The following is a 19,443-nucleotide window of genomic DNA, read 5'->3' on the forward strand; positions in this document are numbered from 1 at the left end:
ATTTCGGCAGCAAGACATTTTTGAAACATGTAGCTTAGTTCACTTTTATTTTCATTGTGTGAATAATTAGTGGGCTAATAATCCCTATGTAGTTTTTCATTGGTATTTTATTTGCTTTTAAATGGTCTATTTATTCATTTTATTTTGGTATTAAGCGAATCGGGAACATATGATTTTGTAAGTATGACAAATAAGTAATTTGATGGAAGATTTCAAATACATCTGAGATTTTAGATTTTCATTTGACTGCATTGTTTTGTGAAATTTTAAAGAATAAATATATTGCCGCTCAAATTGTGCCGGCGCTGTGTGAATTTCGAGTCAATAGAATACAATTGCTCAGTGAAATGTAAAATACATTTGAGAATAAAAACTAAATCCCCATTGTGTCAAAGTTAACATTCACCAGTACAGCAGACCAGCTTCCTCTATTAATCAATAAATGAGATTTTAATTTTTTGGCATTTTCTTTTCAAAAAAAAATATATTTATTCAAGTTTTTCAACAAATTTTCAACAACCCCCCCCCCCCCAACAAAAAGAAAGCAACAAGAACAGAAGTAGAAATTATACATTGGATTTCCCCCATATACAGTAACCCCCCATATAACAGTAAAAAGCGCACATAGGGGGGGAAAACCCCCACCTTAACCCAGAAGCCCCCCCCCCCCCCCCCGCCCCTGGGCTGCTGCTGCTGCTGACCACCTCCTAAAGCTCCGCGAGATAGTCTAGGAACGGTTGCCACCGCCTGAGGAACCCTTGCACAGACCCTCGCAAGGCAAACTTTATCCTTTCCAGCTTGATGAACCCTGCCATGTCATTGGTCCAAGCTTCCACACTCGGGGGGGGGGGGGGGGGGGGGGGGGGGCTTCGCATCCTTCCATAGTAGCAAAATCCTCCGCCAGGCTACCAGGGATGCAACGGCCAGAATACCAGCCTCTTTCGCCTCCTGCACTCCCGGTTTGTCCGATACCCCAAATAATGCTCATCCCCAGCTCGGCTTGACCCGGGCAGTCACCACCTTGGACATAGCCCTCGCAAAACCCATCCAATGCCGGGCACGACCAGAGCCTGGCTCCCCGAGCACCTCCCACATCTGTCCTCCACTCCAAAGAACCTACTCAACCTCGCCCCTGTCATATGCGCTCTGTGAGCGGCTGAGCCTGGCGCAAGAGGAGGAAGAATTAACCCTACTCAGGGCATCAGCCCACAGACCCTCATCTATCTCCTCCCCAAGCTCCTCCTCCCACTTGCCCTTAACTCCTCCACCGAGGCCTCCTCCTCTTCCTGCAGCTCCTGATAAATCGCCGAAACCTTGCCTTCTCCAACCCATACACCCGAAATCACCCTGTCCTGAATCCCATGTGCTGGAAGCAGTGGGAATTCCCTCACCTGCCGCCTCACAAACGCCCTCACTTGCATGTCCCTGAAAGTGTTTCCCGGGGGGTAGCCCAAACTTTTCCTCCAGCGTCCCTATGCTCGCAAACGTCCCATCAATGAACAGGTCCCCCATTCTTCTAATCCCTGCCCGATGCCAGCTTCGAAACCCCCCATCCATCCTTCCCGGGACGAACCGATGGTTTTCCCAAAACGGGGACCAAACCGAGGCCCCCACCTCGCCCCTTTGTCGCCTCCACTGCCCCCAGATCCTCAGCGTCGCTGCCACCACCGGACTCGTGGTGTACCTTGTCGGCGAGAGCGGCAGCGGTGCTGTCATCAGCGCCCTCAGGCTCATGCCCACACAGGACGCCATCTCTAACCTCTTCCACGCCGCTCCCTCTCCCTCCATTACCCACTTACGGATCATCGCCACATTGGCTGCTCAATAATAGCCACACACATTCGGCAGCGCCAGCCCCCCCCTGTCCCTACTACGCTTCAGAAACAACCTCTTCACCCTCGGGGTCTTATTCGCCCACACAAATCCCATGATGCTCCTGCTTAGCCGTTTGAAAAAGGCCTTGGGGATCAAAATGGGAAGGCACTGGAACACAAAGAGAAACCTCGGAAGGACCGTCACTTTTACCGACCACCCTACCCGCCAGTGAGAGTGGCAGCATATCCCATCTTTTAAAATCCTCCTCCATCTGCTCCACCAACCGTGTCAAATTAAGCTTGTGCAGGGCCCCCCAACTCCTAGCTCCTTGGATCCCCAGGTACCAAAAGCTCCTTTCCACCCTCTTCAGTGGTAACTCGTCTATCCCCCTTCCCTGGTCCCCTGAGTGCACCACAAAGAGCTCACTCTTCCCTACGTTGAGTTTATACCCCGAAAAGTCCCCAAACTCCCTAAGGATCTGCATGATCTCCGCCGTCCCCTCCACTGGATCCGCAACATACAACAACAGGTCATTGGCATACAACGGCACCCGGTGTTCCTCTCCCCCCCCCCCCCCCGAACCAATCCCCTCCATTTCCACTGGGGCTCTATATCGCAGCCTGACCCAACTGATGAACCCCTCCCCGAACCCAAACCTCCGCAACACTTCCCAAAGATATTCCCACTCCACCCGATCAAAGGCCTTCTCCGCGTCCATAGCTGCTACTCCTCCGCTTCCCCCTCCACCGAGGGCATCATAATCACATTGAGGAATCTCCGCACATTTGTATTTAGCTGCCTCCCCTTCACAAATCCCGTCTGGTCCTCATGAATCATCCCCGGGACACAATCTTCAATTCTCCTAGCCAGCACCTTCGCCAGCAACTTAGCGTCAACATTGAGAAGCGAGATCGGCCTATACGGCCCACAGTGCAATGGATACTTGTCCCGCTTCAAGATCAAAGAAATCAGCGCACTGGACATTGTCGGGGGCAAGGTCCCCTCCTCCCTCGCCTTATTAAAAATCCTCACTAGCAACAGGCCCAGCAGGTCCACGTATTTCCTATAAAATTCAACCGGGAATCCATCTGGCCCCGGGGCTTTCCCCGCCTGCATGTTCCCCAATCCTTTAACCAGCTCCTCCAGCCCAATCAGCGCCCCCAGCCCAGCCACCCTTAGGAACCTCAGCTGATCTAGGAATCGTCCCACCCCATCTCCCCCGCTGGGGGCTCAGACCTGTACAGATCCCTATAGAAGTCCCTAAATACCTCGTTTATTCTCACCGTACTCTGCACCGTATTCCCCCCCTCTATCCCTAACTCCACCAATCTCCCTCGCTGCCTCCCTCTTACGAAGCTGATGTGCCAGCATCAGACTCGCCTTCTCCCCATACTCATTTGTGGGCAGCACGGTAGCATTGTGGATAGCACAATTGCTTCACAGCTCCAGGGTTCCAGGTTCGATTCCGGCTTGGGTCACTGTCTGTGCGGAGTCTGCACATCCTCCCCGTGTGTGCGTGGGTTTCCTCCGGGTGCTCCGGTTTCCTCCCACAGTCCAAAGATGTGCAGGTTAGGTGGATTGGCCATGATAAATTGCCCTTGGTGTCCAAAATTGCCGTTAGTGTTGGGTAGGGTTACTGGGTTATGGGGATAGGGTGGAGGTGTTGACCTTGGGTAGGGTGCTCTTTCCAAGAGCCGGTGCACACTCGATGGGCCGAATGGCCTCCTTCTGCACTGTAAATTCTATCAAAAATTCTATGAAACCGCCCCTTGCGCTTTCCTCCACTGTGCCTCTGCTTTCCCCATGGTCATCAGGTCAAATTCCGTCTGGAGGTTCCATCGCTCCCTAAGTAGCCCCTCCTCGGGGGCCTCTGCATAATTCCTGTCCACCCTGAAAATCTCCCCCACCAACCTCTCCCTCTCCCTCCTCACCCTCTTCTTCTCCCTGTGGGCCCTAATGGAGATTAGCTCTCCCCTGACCACCGCCTTCAACGCCTCCCAGACTCCCTCCACCTGCACCTCCCCGTTGTCATTGGCCTCAAAAGTATCTTTCAATACACCCCCGCACTCGCCCGCACACCCCCTCATCCGCCAACAGTCTTGCATCAAGGCGCCACAGTGGGCACTGGTCCCTCTCCTCCCCCAACGCGAGCTCCACCCAATATCCCCAACTCCAGCTCCACCCAATGCGGGGTGTGGTCCGAGATGGCTATGGCCGAATATTCCGTTCCCTCCACTTTTGGGATTAGCGCCCTACTCAAAATGAAAAAATCTATCCGGGAGTAGGCTCTATGGACGTGGGAAAAGAAGGAAAATTCCCTGGCCTGCGGCCTGGCACACCTCCATGGATTCACTCCCCCCATCTGGCCGCAGCCGGCCTCTTACCTGTCCTGGACCTAGAATGGTCCAGTGCTGGGTCCAGCACCCTGTTAAAGTCCCCCCCCCATTATCAAGCTTCCTGCCTCCAGATCCGGAATCCAACCCAGCATGCGTTTCATAAATCCGGCATCATCCCAATTCGGGGCATATACGTTCACCAGTACCACCCGCCCCCCCTGCAACCTACCACTCACCATCACATATCAACCTCCATTATCCGCTACAATATTCAGTGCCTCGAACAACACCCGCTTCTCCACCAGTATTGCAACTCCTCTGTTCTTCGCATCCAGCCCTGAATGAAAGACCTGCCTTTCCCATCCCTTTCTCAGCCTAACCTGATCTGCCACCTTCAGATGTGTCTCTTGGAGCATAACCACGTCTGCCTTCAGTCCCTTTAAGTGCGCGAACACCCGGGCCCTCTTGACCGGCCCGTTCAGGCCCCTCACATTCCAAGTTATCAGCCGGATCAGGGGGCTACTCGCCCCCACCCTGCCGACTAGCCATCTCCTTTTCTAGGCCAGCCACGTGCCCGTGCCTCCCGCACTCTCCAGTCCCCCAGGTGGCGGACCCCACCCCGACCACCTCTCCTACTTCCAGCTCCCCTTTGGCCAATGCAGCAGCAACCCAGTCCTTCCCGCCCCCCCCCCCCCCACTTTAGATCCACATTTAGCCATTTTGCTCCCCCCATGACACTCCCGTAAGTCAGCTGACTCCTGCTGACCCCGGCCTCTCCCGCCATTCCATCGACCCCCCAGTGTGAGAATCCCCCCACCCCATGGCAGTCAGTGTGCGCTCCTCTCCAGCACTGCCTCCCCGGCCCCGCCCCCGCCCCCATCCTTCCCTAGTGTGGGAAAAAGCCCGTGCTTCCAGTCTGAGACGGCCCCGCCCCCTCTGGTGCAGCTCCTTTTTGCGGCCTTACCCCAACTCCCCATCCCCGGGCCTCCACCCCCCCTCGTCCTCCGCGGGGCCCTGCCTCTCCAACACCGATGCCCACACTCTCCCACAGCCCCCACATCAAATCCATTCACCCATCCCCACCCAGCACCAAAACAAAAAGAACATTCCCCAAACGCAGTAAACACAGTAAACATCCCCCACGACAAACCCTCAGTTTGAGTCCAACTTTTGAGCCTGGATAAAGTTCAATGCCTCATCAGTCGTTTCAAAATAGTGGTGCCGATCTTGGAACGTGACCCACAATCGCGCTGGCTGCAACATCCCGAACTTCACCCCCTTCCGATGGAGAACCGCCTTAGCCCGGTTAAAACCAGTTCTCTTCTTAGCCACCCCCGCACTCCAGTCCTGGTAAATATGGATCTCCGTGTTCTCCCATCTGCTGCTCCGTTCTTTTTTTCCCATCTCAGGACACACTCTCCGTCCATAAAGCGGTAGAACCTCACCACTACAGCCCTTGGCGGCTCGTTGGCTTTGGGTCTCCTTGCCAGGACCCGATGAGCCCCATCGAGCTCCAGGGGCCTCGGGAAAGCTCCCGCGCCCATCAGCGAATTGAGCATCGTGCTCATATATGCCCCGGCATCGGGCCCCTCCACTCCTTCAGGGAGACCCAGAATCCGAAGATTCTTCCCCCTCGACCTATTCTCCAGTTCCTCAAATTTTTCCTGGCACCTCTTGTGCAGCGCCTCCACCTTCACCGCCAGGCCCAAAATCTCGTCCTCTTTCTCCGAGGCTTTTTGCCGCACCTCCTGGATCGCCGCCCCTTGGGCCTTCTGGGTCTCCACAAGCTTCTCAATCGCCGCCTTCATTGGCGCCAGCATTTCTGTCTTCAGCTCCGCAAAGCAGCGTTTAAGGAATTCCTACGACTACTGCACCCATGCTGCTTGGTCTCCGCCCGCCGCCATCTTGCTTTTCCACCCTCGCACTTTCCGCTGCACCAGGATCACTTTTTTGACCACTCCACTCCTGGTCCAATCCATATGATGACGGGGGAACCTTGCTGTCACCTTTCACACTGGGAGTCGTCGAACAATTGCCATTGGGGCCCCTCTGAAGAGCCCAGAAGTCCGTTCCCGGCGGGAGCTGCCAAACGTGCAACCTACCTAGGCATAGCCGCAACCGGAAGTCCATTTTTTGGCATTTTCTTTGACTTGATTTTTGTGTACCAAGCAATACAATATACATATTGAAAAATAAACCCATAACAATTTAGAGGGTCCCTGATGGATAATGGAAATTGGGGAGTTATTGAAAAATGCTATTGATCCTTGTCTTGAATTTTTAAAGTACTTCGCTTTGTTCATATGCTTCTTTGTTCTTCTATTTTTTAAGATAACTTTCTCCATTAACACTTAATTTTATTGCTATCTCCTCCTATTGGCAAACTTGGCTGTCTCCGGAACCAATGGATTGTCACGTTCAATCTATCGGCCCAGAGCACCGAGATGTGATGCAACCTTGAGAGAGCCACAGTTGCTGCAACCCCCATGTAAACAACAGGCCACCCAATGCAGAAGGTGACAACTAAAGGCATCAAGCACTTTGCCTGAGCAATCCTGCTAGTATCCATCATTAAAATATATTCTTGGTAACTAGTTACTGTTATGTCTAACATATGTCTCGTCGAAGCACACAAAATTCTTCCAGGGCTCGACAGGGTAGATGGAGGAATGATGTTCCCCCTGGATGGGGGTGTGGTCTAGTGCCAGGGTCACAGTTTCAGAATAATAGATGGGCTATTTAGGACGGAGATGAGGAGGAATTTCTTCACTTAGAGGCTGGTGAATCTTTGGACTTCTCTACCCCAGATGGCAGTGGAAGCTCAGTCATTACGTATGTTCAAGAGAGAGATCAATAGATTTCTAGATATTACAAGATATCAAGGGATGTGGTGTTAGTGTGGGAAATAGTATTGAGGTAGAAGATCAGCCATGATCTAGTTGAATGGCAGAGTAGACTCGAGCTAAATGGCTTAAATCTTCCATTTGTCTATGTCCTATTTACCAGCTTTATATGTGAAATTTCCTTGTGTCTATTCTACTTTCGTGAACGTAAGGCTAACCATTAAGGGTACGTAGCAGGAGGTTCTGTTTACAAATCTTTTGTGTACCATGGGAACATGACAGTATTATTACACTATTTCTAGCAGTGAAAGTTTTTTTGAATAAAACATCAAAAAAATGTTGAGTGACACTGTTTTATGTTTGCAAAGTTCCGCAGGAAAATATATTTCCGCTGTGTACTACCTGATCTCTTCCCCCCCCCCCCTTCCAAAAGCTATAGTTCACAGTATCACAGAATAATTATGCTGCAGAAGGAGGCCATTTGACCCATCGTGTCTGCACTGGTTGTCCAAATGAGCATCATGAGTCAGCGCCATTCCCCTGCCTTTACTCCGTACCCCTGCACATTGGTTCCATTCAAATAATCATCTAATGCCTCAGTTGAACCTGCCTCCCCCACATTTCCAGGCAGAGAATTCCAGACCCAAACCACTCGCTGTGTGAAAGCTTTTCTCGCATCATATTTGCTTCTTTTGCAAACAACATTCATTCTTGATCCTTATACAAGGGATACCAGTTTCTTCCTTTCGACTTCAACCATCCCCTCATGATTTAGAATATCTTTATCAAACCTCCTTTTTATTGTCTTCTCCTTAAGGAGAACAGTTCAAACCTCCCCAATCTATCCATATAACTGAAGTTTCTTATTCCTGGAACTGTTCTTGTAAACCTGTTCTGTCTCTCTCCAAAGTTCTTCTTATAATGTGGCGCTCAGAACTCTACACTATTCCATCTGAGGGCTAACTTGTGTCTTGTGTAAGTTCAGCATAACCTCCAACCTCCTTTCTCTTGAACTCAATGCCCCTGGGATTGTTGGCAAGAGATGCAACTGAAGAGAGGACTGTGACTAGCTTGGTGGGCAGACATTCGTAATTTATTCTTAAATATAAATAAACATTAGCCACACTTCTGTTTGTGTTTATTTGAGAACACCAACTTGCAAAACAAACTGATTCATATAAACAGTGGCAAGTTTTTAAAAAGCTGTACCATAGTTGAAGTTTGCAAAGGAATTTTGCACGGACTGGTATCATCAAGTGCTGTTACAGAGATAATTATGAGGAAGAAAAGTCACAAATCTTATTTTGGTTTCAGAATTTTCTTGTCTGAATTAAAAATCCATTCCTGAACTGATGAACAGCAAAGGCAAAGCTGCTGTCTTATTTCACCTACAGCAGCTCATTTATGAAAAATGTAACTTTTCTCTTTATCTATTTACCTGCAATGAGCGGATGAGTAAAGAAAATCATACTCATTTTTCAGGAACTGATCCAAGACAATTCGCCTCTGAGAAAACTCGCAAATTTGGATTCTATCCTACTTGTATGTCTCTTTAATCACCAACTCCCCTTCTTCCTATCCCATCCCCCATTTTGTAATAGTATCATCTCTGATTCACTGTGAGACACACTGCAAGAAATGTATTTGAGGAGATCTGCATTGCTCTTATCTGATATGTTGTTTTATACGAACCGGATCATTGCTCATGTAACAGTGCAATTTTCTGCTGCTAAGTTGAAGCTGTGTCTGCTTAAGTCCAGCACGGTAGCACAGTGGTTAGCACAGTTGTTTCACAGCTCCAGGGTCCCAGGTTCGATTCCCCGTTGGGTCACTGTCTGTGCGGATTCTGCACGTTCTCCCCGTGTCTGCGTGGGTTTCCTCCGGGTGCTCCGGTTTCCTCCCACAGTCCAAAGATGTGCGGGTTAGGTGGATTGGCCATGCTAAATTGCCCTTTGTGTCCAAAAAAGGTTAAGTGGGGGTGACTGGGTTACGGGGATAGGGTAGATACGTGGGCTTGAGTAGGGTGCTCTTTGTAAGGGCCGGTGTAGACTCGATGTGCCGAATGACCTCCTTCTGCACTGTAAATTCTATGATTCTATGATTTCATAATTGTTAAATATAGTCTTCAGTGAGTCAAAGTTAATTGTTCGCCTGACCATTGTCTTGGACTGAACCAAATTCTAAGCAACTTCATCCAATTTAACCCTGGTAATGGCTTCTGATCCTATATCCTTTCCAGCGCCAAGGATATCTATTTCCACCATGGCAATTCTGTCTGTCTTTGGCCCTGCTTCAGCTCATCAACTGTTGGAACAATTATCCTTGCTTCTGTTACCTTCAGACTTGACTATTCCAATGTCCTCCTGGCTATGCTCCCCTATACCACCCCCATAAACTTGAGCTTATCCAAAGTTGCCCATATCCTAACTCAAAAACCTCATCGCATTCATTGTTCAGTGTGCTCACTGATCTACATTGGCTTCAGGTCCACCAATGCTTCAAATTTAAAATTCTTAATGCATTTCCAATTTCCTTTGCTCCATCATTGGTCACTGCACCTTCAGCTGACGAGTCTGCAATTCCTTCCATAAAATATCTCTGCCTCTCCTAGTTTGAGATGCTCTTTAAAATCTGCTTCTTTGACAAAGCTCTTTATCACCTGTCGTACTGCCTCGACCTTTGAATTAGTGTTGGTTTTGTTGCGCTGCGATTATGAAGTGCATTGGGATAATTTACTACACAAAAGATGCAATAAATGTGTAAATTAAGATTGCAATTTAGATTTTAGAATTAAGTGTCATTTTATTAGGCCTATTACTCGCATTGCTACTAAAATTGTTACTGAAATTTAGGGAGCTAGGGTGGAAGCTGAGAACCAGGACAAACCATGTAGTCATCTCTGGTTTGTTGCCGGTGCCACGTGCTAGCGAGTTGAGGAACAGGGAGAGAGTGCAGATAAACACGTGGCTGCAGGGATGGTGTAGGAGAGAGGGTTTCAGTTACGTGGATAATTGGAGCACATTCTGGGGAAGGTGGGACCTGTACAGACAGGATGGTTTGCACTGAACCAGAGGGGCACCAATATCCTGGGAGGGAAATTTGCTATGGTTCTTCGGGGGGGGGGTTAAACTAATTTGTCAAGGGGATGGGAAAATGAGCTGTAGTCCAGAAGCCAGTGTTGAGAGTAGTGAGGTACTGAGGAGGGTATCAAGGTCGCAGGCGTGTACCGGTAGACAGGAAGGTGGGTTGAAGTGTGTCTACCTCAATGCAAGGCGCATCCGGAATACGGTAGGTGAACTTGGAGCGTGGATTGGTACCTGGGACTACGATGTTGTGGGCACGGAGACATGGTTAGAACAGGGATAGGAATGGTTGTTGGAAGTTCCAGGGTATAGATGTTTCAGTCAGAGTAGGGAAGGTGGTAAAAGAGGTGGAGGAGTAGCATTGTTAATCAAGGATAGTTTAATGGCTGCAGAAAGGCAGTTCGAGGGGGATCTACCTACTGAGGTAATATGGGCTGAAGTTAGAAATAGGAAAGGAGCGGTCACGTTGTTAGGTGTTTTCCATAGGCCCCCAAATAGTAATAGAGATGTGGAGGAAGAAATTGCAGAACAGATTATGGATAGGTGTGGAGGTCTCAGAGTAGTTGTCATGGGTGACTTTTAACTTCCAAATATTGATTGGAACCTCTATAGGTCGAACAGTTCGGATGGGGCAGTTTTTGTACAGTGTGTGCAGGAGGGTTTCCTGACACAGTATGTGGATAGGCCGACAAGAGGTGGGGCCACATTGGATTTGGTACTGGGTAATGAACCGGGCCAAGTGTTAGATTTGTTTGTGGGAGAGCACTTTGGAGATAGTGACCACAATTCAGTGTCATTCCCTATTGCAATTGCCCTATTTCCAATGCAATAGGGCATACGGCAGGGCAAGGTTTATAATTGGGGGAGGGGTAATTATGATGCGATTAGGCAGGAATTAGGGAGCATAAGATGGGAACAGAAACTGTCAGGGAAAGACGCAAATGAAAAGTGGAGCTTGTTCAAGGAACAAATACTGCGCGTCCTTAATAAGTATGTCCCTGTCAGGCATGGAGGAAGTGGCCGTGTGAGGGAACCATGGTTCACAAAAGAGGTTGAATGTCTTGTCAAGAGGGAAAAAGAAGCGTATGTAAGGATGAGAAAACAAGGTTCAGTTGGGTCGCTTGAGGGTTACAAGGTAGCAAGGAATGAGCTAAAAAAAGGCTTAAGAGAGCTAGGAGGGGGCATGAGAAGTACTTGGCGGGTCGGATCAAGGAAAACCCCAAGGCTTTTTACTCTTATGTGAGAAATAAAAGAATGACCAGGGTGAGGTGAAGGACAGTAGTGGGAACTTGTGCATGGAGTCAGAAGAGATAGGAGAGGCGTTGAATGAATACTTTTCTTCCGTGTTCACCAAGCAGAGTGGCCATGTTTCTGAGGATGAGAGTGTGATACAGGTGGGTAGGCTGGAGGAGGTAGATGTTCTGAGGAAGGATGTATTAGCAATTTTGAAAACCCTTAGGGTCGACAAGTCCCCTGGGCCAGATGGAATATATCCTAGGATTCTTTGGGAGGCAAGGGATGAGATTGCAGAGCCTTTGGCTTTGATCTTTGGGTCCTCGCTGTCCACGGGGATAGTGCCAGAGGACTGGAGAGTGGCGAATATTGTTCCTCTGTTCAAGAAAGGGAATAGGAATGACCCTGGTAATTCTAGGCCGGTTAGTCTTTCTTCGGTGGTCGATAAGTTAATGGAAAAGGTCCTGAAGTATAGGATTTATGACCATTTGGAAAGATGCAGTTTAATCTGGCATAGTCAACACGGATTTGTGAAGGGGAAGTCTTGCCTCACAAATTTGATTGAATTCTTTGAGGAGGTTAGATGAAGGTAGAGCAGTTGATATGGTATACATGGATTTTAGTAAGGCGTTTGATAAGGTTCCCCATGGTCGGCTCATGAAGAAAGTAAGGAGGTGTGGGATAGAAGGAAATTTGGCCAATTGGATGAGTAACTGGCTATCACAGAGAAGACAGAGAGTGGTGGGGGATGGAAAATGTTCAGGCTGGAGACCAGTTACCAGCGGAGTACCACAAGGATCAGTGCTGGGTCCTCTGCTATTTGTGATTTTTATCAATGACTTGGAGGAGGGGGCTGAAGGGTGGGTCAGTAAATTTGCTGATGACACCAAGATTGGTGGAGTAGTGGATGAGATGGAGGGCTGTTGTAGGCTGCAAAGAGACATTGATAGGATGCAGAGCTGGGCCACAAAATGGCAGATGGAGTTTAACCCTGATAAGTGCAAGGTGATTCAATTTGGTAGGAAAAATTTGAATGCGGATTACAGGGTCAACGGCAGGGTTCTGGGGAATGTGGAGGAACAGCGAGATCTTGGGGTTCATGTCAACAGATCTCCGAAGGTTGCCACTCAAGTGGATAGAACCGTGAAGAAGGCCTATAGTGTGTTAGCGTTTATTAACAGGGGGCTTGAGTTTAAGAGCCGTGGGGTTATGCTGCAACTGTACATGACCTGGTGAGACCACATTTGGAGTATTGTGTGCAGTTCTGGTCACCTCATTATAGGAAGGATGTGGAAGCATTGGAAAGGGTGCAAAGGAGATTTACCAGGATGCTGCCTGGTTTGAAGGGTAGGTCTTATGAGGAAAGGTTGAGAGAGCTAGGGCTTTTCTCTTTGGAGCGGAGGAGGATGAGAGGCGACTTAATAGAGGTTTATAAGATGGTGAGGGGAATAGATAGAGTGGATGTTCAGAGACTATTTCCTCGGGTGGATGTAGCTGTTACAAGGGGGCAAAACTATAAGATTCAGGGTGGGAGATATGGGAGGGATGTCCGAGGTAGGTTCTTTACTCAGAGAATGGTTAGGGTGTGGAATGGACTGCCTGCTGTGATAGGGGAGTCGGACACTTTAGGAACTTTCAAGTGTTTATTGGATAGGCACATGGAGCACACCAGAATGACAGGGAGTGGGATAGCTTCATCTTGGTTTCGGACGAGGCTCGGCACAACACCGAGGGCCGAAGGGCCTGTTCTGTGCTGTACTGTTCTATGAAATTGTAAGGCGCTATCTCCCTGTTCAATTGGAAAGATTCTATGACACTCCTTCTTTGGGGTGATGTGGAATGCTTACTTAGTGTCTTAGTCATCTTGCCTGTTTATGGAACCTTTCTGTGCACTGCGAGAAATGAGCATCCCCCTGGAAAATCTGTATTTCAGGCACCAGCTCCCATAAGTGTAAGGTCGGTTGCATTTCCTGAAAATTACTCTTAATACTGCTCTATAAAAGATATTGACCTTTTCCCTTCTCGGTTTTGCTAGTTCTTAGTGGAGAGATGCATATACTGCTAAATTTTCTGAACACAGAGTCAATTCATAAACAAACTGTCGTGTGTGAAACTGGAGTGTTAGTAGGTTTAATTATGATAACAGTGACTTCACTTCCGGTGTAAAAATTGTTGCTGCATTTCTCCAAAAAACAATTTACTTTAGTACTTTAAAATGGCAGGTAGAGAGAAAAGGTCAGAACCATTAAAAAAATGCACAAGGCTTGAAACTGCAAATGAGCACAAGACATAAATATTATGAATGATTACTTTCTCCAAGCAATTGCAAGGAACAATGTGAGCAGAAACCCCCCCCAGAGTTAACCGGGACAAAAATGAGTGACTTCAATACAAAGGAGATGAAAGTCTTCGGGAAACTTAGGAAAATCCTAAAGAACCGATAACATTTATCTCTGAGTACATCGACTAGAGACCAGAAACAAAATTTACACAACATTGTCATTTTAAGGGAATTGCAACATTGATACTGGTAAACATGGTGCCTATGTTCAAAATGAGTGACAGATCAGACATGGATAACTACAGGGTCATCAGCGTTATTTGAATCCCATGTAAAACTATTGAATTTACACTGAAAACTATTCAGTGTAAACTTTAAGATTGTCTTCACAATAATTAGATAATAAGTCATAATTCAGAAGGGGAAGATGCTGCTTGACCAAAAACCTCCTTTGACCTGAAATGATATCCCTTATTTTGTAAACTGGAGAACACATTCTGGCTCCACCCTGAAGCATTTGGCTGAAGCTCCACAGGAAAGCTTAGAAACTGGTGATTCAGGGTAAATCTTGGGTATGGATAAGAAATGGCTGAAAGATGCACACAAATACTGGTTGGGGTTGGAGAAAGTGCTGAGTGGTGTGCCCCAGGGAATGTGATGGGATTTTGTATTTTGGGTTTCTTTTTGAGGATTTCGCTAGATTTGAAAGTAAGCTGTAGATTGATTTTCAAAGTTGTATATTAACAGTTATTTTAATATTTAATTTTTTTTAAAAATAGCCAATTGTTTTTCTTTTCCAATTAAGGGACAATTTAGCGTGGCCAATCCACCTAACCAGCACATTTTTGGGTTGTAGGGGTGAAACCCATGCAGACATGGGGAGAATGTGCAAACTCCACACGGACTGTGACCCGGGGCCGGGATTGAACCCGGGTCCTCAGCGCCGCAGTCCCAGTGCGAACTACTGTGCCACATGCCACCCCAGTTATTTTAATACTTGATCCTGAACGACGTATAGCCAGATACAAAATCTGATCAGAATGTGGAATGATTTTGACTATTCTGTTGAAACAAAGACCAAAATTGCACTTTGGAAGATTCCTCAGTAATCATGCTTTGATTGTCATCTGTGTTTTGGTTACAAAGGAACGTGAATTTATGTAACGTTTTTGGCTCCAAGCATATTATTTGGAATTATATAGAACTTACAGCACGGAAGCATATCATTCAACCCAAGTGGTCCATTCTGGTATGTATTCTTCACATGAGCTGCCTCCCCACACTTTCAAAAGTGCTTTATGCCCAATCAATTACTTATGAATTGTAGTAACTATTGTTATGGGCCAGGGTTTAGAGAACCCCAAAGTGTATCATGGAGTTCACCTGACCCACGACCTTTACTAGATTGTGGTATGGGGAGCACACGGCCCACTCTACAGGCGTGGTGCAGCTGAACTCTAAAAGTAATTTTTAAAGCAAAACAATGTTTATTCTATGAACTCAGTTAACCTTTTTAAAACATACAGTGAACATCTTAGCAACCATCAATTCAAATACAAGCCCCCCCCAAAGAATTTAACACTCTTAAGTAATCCTTAAACTTTCCTTTTAACATCCATAAGACAAAAATCCTTTTTACAGAAACACATCAGGTTTAAATTCTCTACTGAAAGCAGTTATCACTCTGAATTCACCAAATGACCGAGAGGTAGTCTTTAGATTGGGCAGCACGGTAGCAGAAGTGGGTAGCAGAAGTGGATAGCACTGTGGCTTCACAGCGCCAGGGTCCCAGGTTCGATTCCCCGCTGGGTCACTGTCTGCATGTTCTCCTCGTGTCTGCGTGGGTTTTCTTTCGTTTCCTCCCACAGTCCAAAGACGCGCAGGTTAGGTGGATATGCCATGATAAATTGCCCTTAGTGACCAAAAAGGTTAGGAGGGGTTATTGGGTTACGGGGATAGGGTGGAAGTGAGAACTTAAGTGGATTGATGGGCTGAATGGCCTCCTTCTGCACGAGATGTTCTATTGCAGAGAGATCAAAATTATACCTTCTTTGGCTGGCTTCAGCTCCAACACTAAAACAAAACCAAAAAACACAGACACACCCAAGCTTTTCCTCAAAGCAAAACTAAAAAGCAGAGCCAGAGCTCGGCTCCACTCACACTCTTGACATCACTGCAGCCACTTGAGCAGACAAACATTTCTTAAAGTGACATTCCCATGACACTATTAAATGGAAAAACACAGTCACTTGTGCACGACAAAGTTCCATAAACAGATGGTTTACCAGTTAATCCCGGGGTGGTGTTTGAGGGACAGTTGTTGGCGTGGAAACCAGGAGATCTCCCCTGCGCGTCTTGAAATACCACCTTAGAATCTTTTATGTTCACCTGAGAAGGCAGATTGGATTTTGGTTTAATGACTCATCTGAAAGACAGCTCCAACAATGCAGAAATCTTTCAGCATTATGTCCATATTTCTTCCTAGATTATGTGTTCGGGCTTTTTGGAGTGAGGCTTGAACTCATTTTTTGACTGGAGGGGCAAGTGCTTCCAAATCAGAATTGAATTTATATTGGTAATTAGGCTTGACCGTCTGTTAATCTGTGTTTAATTGACACTCTTTGGTATTTAAGAAAATGTATGGCAACAAATGGATGGGTAGACAATGAGGGAAGTAACACTTGAATTAATGATTCACGTAGAAGAGAATCTTTGGAGCAGATTACATAAAGCTGGAGCTTTTAGTTTCATGTTGCACGATCACATTGATTAACTGCAGATACTTTGAATATGTTTATGGCTGAAGTTGATATAAATGAGTATTTCTATTAATTTATTTAAACATTTTATTTCAAGGAACTAGACATTGCAAACCAGTTCCATTTTGAAATGGGAGAATTGATGACCATCTAAGGATCTATACATAAACATTGGCTGTTCATAACGATCTTAAAGTTGTACATGTTAACAGCCCAGCATTTACACTTCATGGGTAATCAGAAATTTTATTTGTTTCAGTGATTTTTAATGAGGCATTTATTAGTATCATTTTACACATTTGTTGAATATTCAGATTTTAAGGTTAAACGTGGATTTCAATATTTCAAAAATATCCTTCGGTATGCATGAGATTTTCCACTTAAAAAGACATTTTTTAAAAAAACTCATCAGTCTCAGTAGTTTTCTAATCCTACTTGTTCTAACGTATTAGAGAAAAACATTTTGGAAGTGATAATTAATGACTGCTAAAAATGATTTAAAATAACTGCGAGTAATTGTCTTCAGTCATATTCAATCTTATACTCCAATATTTTTACAAGAATTGGTTTGTTTTATCTGCAATCAGATTAGTTAAAAGGAAGTCTTAGATATTCTTTTGAGTACTACTGCTTCAGTTTCTAAGTTGGCTATCAAATAGTGTTCCACCTTCGTTGTAGCTTCTGACGATGATGGACAGAGGAAGGCTGATTAATGTGTTGCTGCCAACAGTGGTTAGCACAGTTGTTTCACAGCTCCAGGGTTCCAGGTTTGATTCCCCGTTGGGTCACTGTCTGTGCGGAGTCTGCACGTTCTCCCCGTGTCTGCGTGGGTTTCCTCCGGGTGCTCCGGTCTCCTCCCACAGTCCAAAGATGTGCGGGTTAGGTGGATTGGCCATGCTAAATTGCCCTTAGTGTCCAAAAAAGGTTAAGTGGGGGTGACTGGGTTACGGGGATAGGGTAGATACGTGGGCTTGAGTAGGGTGCTCTTTGTAAGGGCCGGTGCAGACTCGATGGGCCGAATGGCCTCCTTCTGCACTGTAGATTCTATGATTTCATAATTGTTAAATAGTTGTGACATCAAAATTGTTAAAACAATTGATTTTTAAAATATTTTGATAAAATTACTTCTTGTGTTCTCTGTAGTACATACATGTTGTTAAATTAAATATTTAAAGACCCCTACTGAAAATACTAACTTTGACTAAGATACTAATTTAATACCCCTTTGTTGTGCTGTATTCTGTTAATTATTGAAAATACTTTAAAAAGAAATGAGCTATGTGTAGTGTAAAGCAATGTTTTTAAAACTTTTTTTCCCGGGACCCAATTTTGCCAGCCAGCTGCCATTCATGACCTCTGCCGACCCACGACACATACCATGTTCTCGGATGGGCCGAATGGAGTTCTATGGGAAATCCAACCTCGCACATGTAGTTTGTCGTTAAGGGCAATCGGAACAAAATGAGTATTTTACTCAGCACTGGATAATCCTGGGAGATGCTGCTCCAGAATGCTGACAGCTTCATGGGCTTTTGGTATCTTTTTAATGTGCCATCACAGGTCAGATACAGCTGCGTAGTCTTTTTTCATTTGGAGAACGCTGTAAGTTAATAATTGACTCAGGTCTTCACCTCAAAAGGAAGTTTTCACCCACGGCTTCTCTTTCAAAATCTGAAACCTCTCCTCTCATTTGCCAGTACTTCCCTGCATATCATACACATGGGCTTTGCATCTTTATTAACATTCTTTGCATCCTTATTTGCACTGGCACAGCTGACAAAACCGTAGCTCAAGAAATCATCTTTATACTGCTTTGCTCCCAAGTTTAGTTTCTTCTTTGCAGGCTGTTAACCAGAGGCCCTGGAGCTCTACAGAGCTAAAACGAGCACTGCTGTGTCCTGCCCTGGACTCTCCTTACCAGCTCTCATCAGCAGATTCAGCTGTGAGACCTTGTCCAGTAGGTGCATTGCCTATTTATGTCTCTGGCTATCTCCTTTCCTTGTACAAAAATGATCCACTGCAAAAAGCTCCTAACTCAGAAATTTAAGGATACCAATTGAACATGTAGTATTCAAGGAATTGATGATGCAAGACCGTGACGTGCCATTCTTGGTAAAGTTACAGGATAATAATAATCTAATGGGGATGCAGACATTATAGTCAATGGCCATGAAACAAACTACAAATTAGATACTGGTGTTACGGGTCAGGGTTTGGAAAATCCCAAAGTGTATCATGGAGTTCACCTGAACCACAACTTTTAATAGATTGTGGTATGGAGAGCACACGGCCCACTCGACAGGTGTGGTACAGCAGAAATGGAAAAGTATTTTTTAAAACAAAACAATGTTTATTCTATGAGCTCAAGTTAGCCTTTTTAAAACAAACAGTGAATATCTTAGCAACCATTAATTCAAAGTTAACTCCCAAAGAATACAACACCAAGTAATCCTTTAAGCTGCCCTTTTAACATCCAAAAGACTTAACAACCTTTAAACAGAAGCACATCAGGGTTTACATTCAATACTGAAAACATTTAACTTTCTGAATTCACCAAATGATCAAGAGATAGTCCTTCATGGCAGAGAGCTCAACAATACAGCTGCTTTGGCTGACTTCAGCTGCAACACACTGAAAAACGAAACCAAAAAGACAGAGACACACCCAAGCTTTTCTCAAAGTGAAACTAAAAAGCAGAACCCGAGCTCAGCTCCACCCACACTCTTGACATCACTGCAGTAACATGAGCAGCCAAACATTTCTTAAAGCGACATTCTCATGACACTGGAGCAGCAGTTTCAGTTCTTCCATGTAAACAAAACAAACTAGGAGCAGAAGTAGGCCATTTGATTCCTTGAGCCTGCTCCATTTAATACGATCATGGCTGATCTGTTTGTGTTTTGAATTCCACATTCCCATCTATCCATATAATCTTAAATTCCTCAAGACAATCAATGGCCGCGATTCTCCAGAGGTGAAGTCTTTTGCAGGGTTCGCGGCAGTATCCACGCCTCGTGGGATTCGCCCAAGTGTCGTGGAGTGTCGTCGGCTTCGGAACTCTGCCTAAATGGGGCATGACCAAACAACACTTGT

At 46.1% G+C, this 19,443-nt stretch overlaps 1 protein-coding gene across 3 annotated transcripts in view; it reads left to right on the top strand.

Annotated features, from left to right (window-relative positions):
• The window catches only part of cdkal1 (CDK5 regulatory subunit associated protein 1-like 1), a 979,997-nt gene that overhangs the window by 107,550 nt on the left and 853,004 nt on the right, over positions 1-19,443 (top strand). The gene's annotated exons all lie outside the window — the stretch shown is intronic.

This window comes from Scyliorhinus torazame, chromosome 6 (genome assembly GCF_047496885.1).
Source record: "Scyliorhinus torazame isolate Kashiwa2021f chromosome 6, sScyTor2.1, whole genome shotgun sequence".
NCBI lineage: Eukaryota > Metazoa > Chordata > Chondrichthyes > Carcharhiniformes > Scyliorhinidae > Scyliorhinus > Scyliorhinus torazame.